The sequence below is a fragment of the Cavia porcellus genome, unplaced genomic scaffold, assembly GCF_034190915.1.
Source record: "Cavia porcellus strain 051 isolate PalLab524CR breed Dunkin Hartley unplaced genomic scaffold, mCavPor4.1 scaffold_22, whole genome shotgun sequence".
Taxonomy (NCBI): domain Eukaryota; kingdom Metazoa; phylum Chordata; class Mammalia; order Rodentia; family Caviidae; genus Cavia; species Cavia porcellus.
Window position 1 is genome coordinate 14,261,736 of NW_026947505.1, and position 8,655 is coordinate 14,270,390.

The 8,655-nt window shown below is 38.5% G+C and overlaps 1 pseudogene; it reads right to left on the reverse strand.

Annotated features, from left to right (window-relative positions):
* Positions 1-7,199: 7,199 nt before the first annotated feature.
* On the reverse strand, positions 7,200-8,271 carry LOC134472190 (trace amine-associated receptor 7a-like; annotated as a pseudogene).
* Positions 8,272-8,655: the final 384 nt, after the last annotated feature.

Sequence of the window (8,655 nt, forward strand, 5' to 3'; positions counted from 1 at the left end):
CGTAAGCAGAAGAGGATTATGGTTAATGTAGGCAGACGCAATGCCCATAGGAGAGAGAGAGAGACATCGAGGCAGCAATGCCTGTCACTCGGCTCCCTACATCTCCTCCCTTTTTATATTATTTAATTAAGAGTATGGCAGGCCCTGTGAGGACAGAGTCTGTCTTAGGTCAAGGACCCCATTGCATGAACCCAACCAGGCCTTACCCGTCATGGGCTTGCAGAACAGCAGTTGGTCCTGTGCCTGTCTTAGGTGGCCATTGGAATTAACATGCATGTCCTAGTTGCCCGTCTCTGACTGCCTGTCCATTGCTCCAGGGCAGTTAGGCTGCATCTAACTGGTCCTGCACCAGCTGTTGTGCGGCTGCAAGCTTTTTAGAGTTAAGGTTGTTTCTAAAGGCTTATATGAATCCCCAATTTGCCATGGAGGCACAGGGAGTGGAGGGCTGCCATTCTGGGACCTGCTGATCATGTCAACAGGTGGAAGTGGTGGCAGATCACCATGTATGAGGACCTCTAACAGGCCATCATTCTCTGCATCTGAGAAATCAGAGGCTTCAGATTTTTCTGAGGACGGTTTTGAGGTAGATTTAAGGGAGTCGCGCAAGGCAGCCTCACCCAGTGCAACTGTCTCCTCAACCTGAGGGTCTGCATGCCTCTGGGCAAGCAGCTCAGAAATTAAATTCCAATATGTAAAGGTGGTCACAGGAACCTTTTTTGGACCGAAAACTCTATAATAATCTTTTAAAGCATCTCTTACTGTATTCCACCTCTTGGTATCTATAGAACCCTCTAGGGCAAACCTTAGAATAAATTGAAAATACTGCAATAATTTTTGTTCCAACCCTTATCTCTCTTGTCTTTCATGCCTTTGTAAGGCCTCCGACAAACACTTCGTGTTCGCTCAATACTTGACCCATGTCGGGGAAGGGAAATGGGGTTGCCGTTCACTCACCGTGACTCAGGCAGGACGTCGGGTAGTCGTCTGCGCAGGTCTCGGCACTTGATTTAGAATAATTCTTTTTTTTTTGTCTTTTTCATTTCTATTGGTACTGGGGATCGAACTCACGACCGCCTGCATGCAACACAGGTACTTATGCCGCTGAGCTAAATCCCCAGCCCCTCGGCACTTGATTTAATGTCCTGTTGCTTTAAGCTTTAATCCTTGATTCAGTTTATTCATTCCTCGGCCAAGGTCTCTGGTTCAATTTGCTTTCACTTTCAGTTTAAGCCGGCTGTCTCTCGAATGGCTCCCTCGTTAACTTCGCCGTGCCAGGAGCCCCACGTTGGGCGCCACTTGATCCGGCCTGCAGATCAACAAGTTCAGAACTCCTGGAGGGGAAACGGGGATTAAATAAAAGACATAGGGGAGACAAAAGAGAGACGAAAGCAAGACGAAGTAATCCGATCAAGCTTCCGGTTTATTCAGGAAATAATCACACCTTTTATAGGCTAAGGGCGGGAGCTGGGACAGGAAGAGGTTAAACAGATGAATACAACAGGGTTACCATCACATCCGGATACGTGACGTAAGCAGAAGAGGATTATGGTTAATGTAGGCAGACGCAATGCCCATAGGAGAGAGAGAGAGACATCGAGGCAGCAATGCCTGTCACTCGGCTCCCTACACACAACAAACAGTATGGCTTCTAAATTTTGAGCAAAAGTTTCTCAGGATGTGTATTATTTCAATTTCTATTTCTCCTAAAGTTTGTATCAAATTTATGTAAATTAGAAGGCCTTAAATTTGCTTTTGAAGTGGTTATATAAAAACTCATCACTTGCCTCATTTTGCATTATAGGGAATCAACCTTAAAGGATTTAAATATTTGCAATAGCTAAATTACTTTCTTGAGAGAAAAGAGAGCTTTAGACATTGCCCTAGCTTTAATTAGGATAAGAACCCTAATAAAAAGTAATGAAATATACATCAGACGACAGACCATTCCTTTTGAAGACAAACACTTCTCAGATGTGAAAAAGCAGATAATGAAAAGAAATATTTTAAAAATAGAAATACATAGCATTGTAATTAACATTGCATTGAACTTAATATTGAATGTTGACTAGTTGTATATTATTTTTAATTTTATTGTTATGCTTTTGATATACGTATTGATGATATTTATCACAAGGAATATATACTTGTGCATAATGTATCTTGATTCTTGTATTTTCCCCATTTCCATCTCCTTCCTTCAACCTTTCTTCCCCTCCTTAAATACTAAAGCTTTGTTTCCAATTTTTCTTTCTATTTTCCATCTTTTTTTCTTTTCTTCTTTCACTTTCCCCTTCTTCCCCCCTTGTTCTCCTTCCCATTTGAACATTTTCTTTCTACTTCTCAATATCTCTGATCCATTTTGGTCCTTATTTGCCCTTTCAGTTTCTCACACAAGAGGAACAATGTGGTATTTCAACATGCGTGTCTGATTGCCCTTAAAAATGTGGTCTCAAGATTAGTTATATGTTAGAAAGGAAATGATTTTATCAGCTGAGGAAATGAATCAGTTCGTAATATGGAGTAAGTTAAAAAGGAAAGGGACAAAATGTGCTTACACTTATTGATACTTTTTATATTTTTTGAGGAATTCTGAAGACTATAATGACATGATTGGCCACAGAAGATGACAGTTTTCTCAATCACCAGAGGACAGTCATGAGTGCTGATGACTTGACCTGTCCTGCAGCTGTCCAGATGTGCTACGAAAATGTGAAATCTCCCTACTTCCTAGGCCCCCACCTGGTTCTCTATCTGCATGGCCTTGAAAAGATTTCTTTTGCCTTGTCATGGGCTGTCAGATAGCTGCATCCTTCATGACTAACTTAGGAACCTTTCAGATTCTGTACCCTAATGCAATTAGAAAGGTATGAAGGCAGAAGTGAATGTAAGCTATACTTCCCAGTTAAATATTTTAGCAGTCAAAATCACTGATCCATGTATACCATCTGAAAATGAATCTAACAGGGCACCTAGTTTTATTCTTGAAATTTTTACTGAAATGTCCTGAAAGGTGATATGAAGGATGAAGATATCAAGCTGATTCAAAAACCCAAGCAGATAAGCACACCATCTCAACAACACAGAAAGTGGCCAGACAGAAGGACTACTCTAATAGAACCAGAGAAAAATTCTGAGTTCCAAAATTAGCAATCTGTGAGAAAGAAGAGATAAATATAATAAAAGCAATCTTGGAGAAATATTCTACTGAGATAACACTGATTTAAGACTTCAAATCCAAAGCCTATCTAGGGAATAGAGGATAAATTAAACAAAAACTAAAGCACTGTCCTCCAATCAGCTTAAAATGAGAATCTTTAAAAACTCCAATGAGAGTAGCCCAGGCAAGCTAACCTAAACAAAAGAATGAGTAATATATTTTGTCAGACTTCACATATGTATACTTGCTCCTGAAAAGTAGTAGAGAAATGATTTAAAATTTTGAAAGGCTTTTTGACAGAATGAAAAGCCCAGGTATAACTGATATTACAATACAAATAATATGAAATCTTTCACGACTAACATATGAATAAATGCAGTGTGTGATCATAATAACAGCTAATAGACCATCACGAATCTATAGGTTCAAACTAGCCTCATCTAAGGCAAAGAGATCCGGTAGAGCCCAGAAAGGAGAGCTTAATTTGTGGCCAGTTGTCAGAAAAGTGAGAGTGATCTTCTGGTCTGTCCCGAAAGGGCTTGTCTTGACTGTGGATAGCCAGATACCACTGAAGTGTGACCAACCCTCCTACACATATTTACAGAGTCTTACATGGACTAAACTATTTCCTGCATCTACAAATGATGGATTAAATCATTCTAGCACAGATCATTCTATGTAATTTTTTTTTATTTTAAGAGAAGTAAAAACCAATAAAAATGATACAGAATTTTAAAACAAGGTCATAGGAAAGTGACAATGGTGATTATATTGTTGTCTTCAAAATAGTTGCTCAGATTACCATATATAGGCTAGCAAAATTGATCACATAATATATGTAATAATTGTTCCTTTCAATGAACTAATAGAATGAGTAGTACAGTTATCATAGCAGTTTCTTTCCCGTTCATGATATCTATTGTACTTTCAGATCTTATTTATTCTTTCAGTTTCTCACACTAGGGAGACAAGTGTTTACACATGCAAATCTGATTTATTTTGCTTGTGAGTAGGCTCTCTAGTTGCATCCCTTTACCTATAAAAGCCTCGAGTTTATCTTTTTTAAAGGTGAGTAGTATTCCATTATAAAAAATCACATTTTTATTATTCACATCTTGGTTGACGGGAATTCGTGTTGTTTCCAAGATTTAGCAATTGCAAATTGTGCTGCTATAAAAATGGGTGTACATATAATGCTGTGCTATGATGTTTTCAATACTGGGAAAATACCCAGAAAGGGAATAGCTGAGTGGAATGGGACCTCTAATCCTAGTATTTTTTTGATAAATCTCCACACTGATTTTCACAGTGGTTGCAACAGACTACACTCTCCACAACAGTGGAGAATTGTTACCTTTTCCCCACAGCCCCACCAGCATTTGTTATTGGATGATTTTTTGATGATGTACTTGTGTCTTTAGATGAAGACACAACTAGAAACACACTCAGACAAAGATACTCTTATCTTTGACAAAGGAGCCAAAATGTTCACTGGATGAAAGATAGCCTCTTTAAATGATGCTAGGAAACACTGCTGAAGACTAAAACTAGACCCATACCTATCATCATGCACTTTTTGGTTTTAATAAAGTCAAAATGGATCGAAGCTCTAAATATTAAAACAGAAACACTACTGTAAGAGAAAGTAGGTAGAAATCGTGAAGACATAGGGGTAGGCAGAGAGTTCAGGAACAAAAACCAAACTGCACGGGGAATACTTGAAAGAATCAGCAATGGTATCTCATCTTATTAAAAAGTTTTTGTACATCAAAGCAAGTCCCCAATAGAGTGAAAAAAACTCTCAAACTGGGAAAAGTATTAGCCAATTGTCCCTCATAAAAGAACTTCTACGTAGAACATACAAAGATTAAAAAAATGCCCCCCAAAACAAAGACCCAATCCAAAAATGGGCATCTGAGATGAGCACACAGTTCTCAAATGAAGAAATACAAATGGGAAACAAATACATGTAATATTTTGTGAGTCTACCGTGAGTTTGGGTGATAAATTGAAGTGGGAAAATATAACATTCATTGTGAATTTTTCTGTCCCAGAACTCAATAAACAATGCCCTACTCCTAGAGAAGGAGGCTCTTTCCAGAAGACAGTTCAAGATCAGCTCAATTTCATGATTCTTCACAGTAAAATAGTGCAAATTTAACCTCTATAGTCTTTTCAACTTTCATAATGATTACCATTTTTGAACATAATGATCTACACAGAATCTTATTATTTAATTTCTATATCCATATTCTTACATACATTTATTGAAATACTTCCATATTTAAAAGAAAAACACTTTTAATTCAGGAAGCAATTATTGGCAAGAATGTTACATGTGTAGTGGAGGGCTTCTACAGCAGACATAAAGATAAACAAGAAAGGACATTCTCTGGAGGATTTTTAAAGGAAATAAATATATAAAATGGACGATCAGAACGCAGATCCGAATATGATAGGATGAATAAGGTGGTTCCTAAAAAAAGGGACACTAGAAATGAACCCATATATTTTTGTTTCACACTTTTATACAAGGAAAAATAAAAATTCCAAAGTGGTATTAAAAACAGCTACTGAAGGTATATACGATTCATAAACATAATACTTTGTTACTCAAAATAACAATATGGTTTTCATAGATGAAAGTTAAATTTAATTTTCAACCTCAAAAATACTTATGGACATAAAGGACTTTGAATGTGGCGATCTTGGGATGAAGCAGCTCAGTGGAACCAGATGATCAATTAGTTTAAAGTAGCAAGACCACAGTTTTGCTCGACGTGTGGACAAATTCTGCCTCCGTAGCTGAAGTGTAGTTTATCTGCACTTTATGACTCTCCCTTGAATTTCATGATGAAAAAATCCCGTGAAATAAGAACATTATTTTAAAAACGTGTTTTAATGAAGAAGTATAGATGGATGACATCTTATAGCTTTCTGATAGACTGAGTCAGGAAGATTTCAAGTGGGATCCCAGCCTGGTTAACAGTGACTTAGCAAGACTTTGTCTCAAAAGGAATATTTACAAAAAAGAAAGAAGGAACTGCATGGGGGTTTGGGGGGACCTAGTTCAGTGTATAGACCCTGGGTTCAAGACTCAATATGGCTAAAATGTATAACAAAACACTTATATCCTCTTATGTTAACATTTGTAGAACTTTGTTTAAAGTTTTCTTTATGAGTATCATACTATTCCTATGAAATAATTTCTACAAGAGTTTTTGCTTTAGTAAGCTGGGCATGATGCCTATAATTCCAGAACTTGGGAGGCTGAGGCAGGAGGATCGTTGTGGGTTCAAAAACCAGCCTGGGCTACAGAGTGACCTCAGGGACAGTCTGAAGTGCATAGCAAGTCCCTGTCTCAATAAAGAAAAAAAATCTCTTAGCAAGTCATGTGCAGTGCCTGGACACCACACCCTTTCAAGTGGGAATATAGCTAGGGAGAATCTCACTCATTCTGTGACTGCTGGGGTGTGAATATTCATTTCCGATTACTAAATAAGTGACATTGAACATGAGAATTCATCTCTTTATCCCTTGGTTTTCTCAGTAAAAGGAGTAACATTGACTACTTCACAGGTTGTTATAGAGCAAATGAGTTATTATAGCTAAAGCAATCCAATATATGGAATGGATGTTTCATAAATTTACATATAAAGCTTACAAGATTTAAATATCTTTCTTGCTATATTTTCTGTTTCCAGGACCCCAGAATTAACGAGCGTAATCAGCTCATGAATGTTCATTGAAACAAAGGCTCACATTCTAGACACCTTGGAGTTGTTTCCAGAGAATTATGAAAGCGGGAGTTTCTGTCTGTTATAATAAAAGTTTTTAAATACTTACAAAAATAAAGAGACCAATTTATTCATCTTGGAAAGGACATGGTGAAATTCATTGATTTTCCTGTTTCCCTTGTGTAAAATTGAAACATAATTCCATTATTTTACACTAAGAGATCAAGTTGCATGTGGATGATATTTGCTTTCCCCTGATAAATCTCTTTGAATCTCTTTCACTTCCTCTCATTGAAAACAAGAACCTACTCAGGAAACAAGTTTATTGTGGAAGAATTCTGTCTGAACAGTTTCCCGGTGACAGTTAGTTTGATAGCTTTTCGAAACCAAGGGTAAAAGAAAGCATAAATCAAGGGATTCATTGCTGAGTTGTAGTAAGCTATCCAAACTAATATTTCAAAAACATACGTGGGTGTGATGAAACCCAAGAAGGCATCGATGACAGAATCAATGAAGTACGGCGACCATGAAACCAGAAAAGCTATCACTGCGATGCCCAGGGTTGTGGCTGCTTTTCTCTCCCTCCTGGCTACCCTGTCTTTGTAGCTGTCTGATGATGTTGCAGTCTTATTGCTCAGACTTTCAATTTTCCTAGCCTGCTGCTTAGCGATAAGGAAAATCTTGGAATAAACACTTATCATCACAAGAGTAGGGATGAAAAATAATAGAAAGTCTATCAAGACCCAGTTTTGATTGACTGCAACCTGACAGCCTCCCACACAGGTGAGGGCACTCACTAGTTCCTTCCAGCCCAGCTTCATTAGCCCTTGTGTAAAGAAGGGAAAAGCAGTAAGTAATGGGAAGCAACCAGGAGAAGGCGATACACATGCCAGATACAGAGGAGGTGAACCGGGTTGGGTAGATGAGGGGGTCACTGACAGCGATGTATCTATCAATCGAGATAAAGCACAAGTGGAAGATAGAGGAATAACAAAAGGAGCCATTAAAACAGGAGTGGAGTTTACAGAAACTGTCCCCAAAGTACCAGCAGCTCTCCACAGACCTGACCATGCTGAAGGGCATCACAGTCGTCCCCACCAAGAAGTCAGCACAGGCCAGAGAGGCGATCAGAAAGTTAGCTGGGGAGTGGAGCTGCTTGAAGTGGAGAATGGAAGTGATGACCAGCAGGTTTCCCAAGACAGCCAGCACAGCCCCAGAGCCAAAGACCAGATAGAGGAGCAGGCGGGGGCCCGGGGAGTAGGGAGTCTTGACACAGGATCTGTTCACATTTTCATAGCACAGCTGGACGGCTCCAGGAGGGGTCAGGTCATCTCTGCTCATGATTGTCTTTTGTTGCCTGAGAAAACTGTCCTCTTCAGTAGCCCACTGTGTAATTCCTTTCTTTAAAAATCCTCAAAAAATATAGAGTAGTCTGTAATTTCAAGTATATCCATAAATTGTTCCCTCTTTATAACGTATTCCCGTATCTAGAAGCTAATTGATGTTCTCATCTGATAAAAATATTTCCTTCCTTATTCACAAATAACCAATTTCATTATTACATACAATGCTATTTAAAAATTTTTCTGTTTCTTACCTCTGTTTTCATGCCTGTGCAGTGATTTTCAGGGACAGAAATGGTCTGCTTCCTGATGCATGTCTGAGTGCCACCTTTTATTAGGGGTCTTATCTTAATTAAACAATGCTAAGGTGAAGCCCTGAATGGACTTTTCCCTCAGGAGAGTAACTTAATGAAGGCAA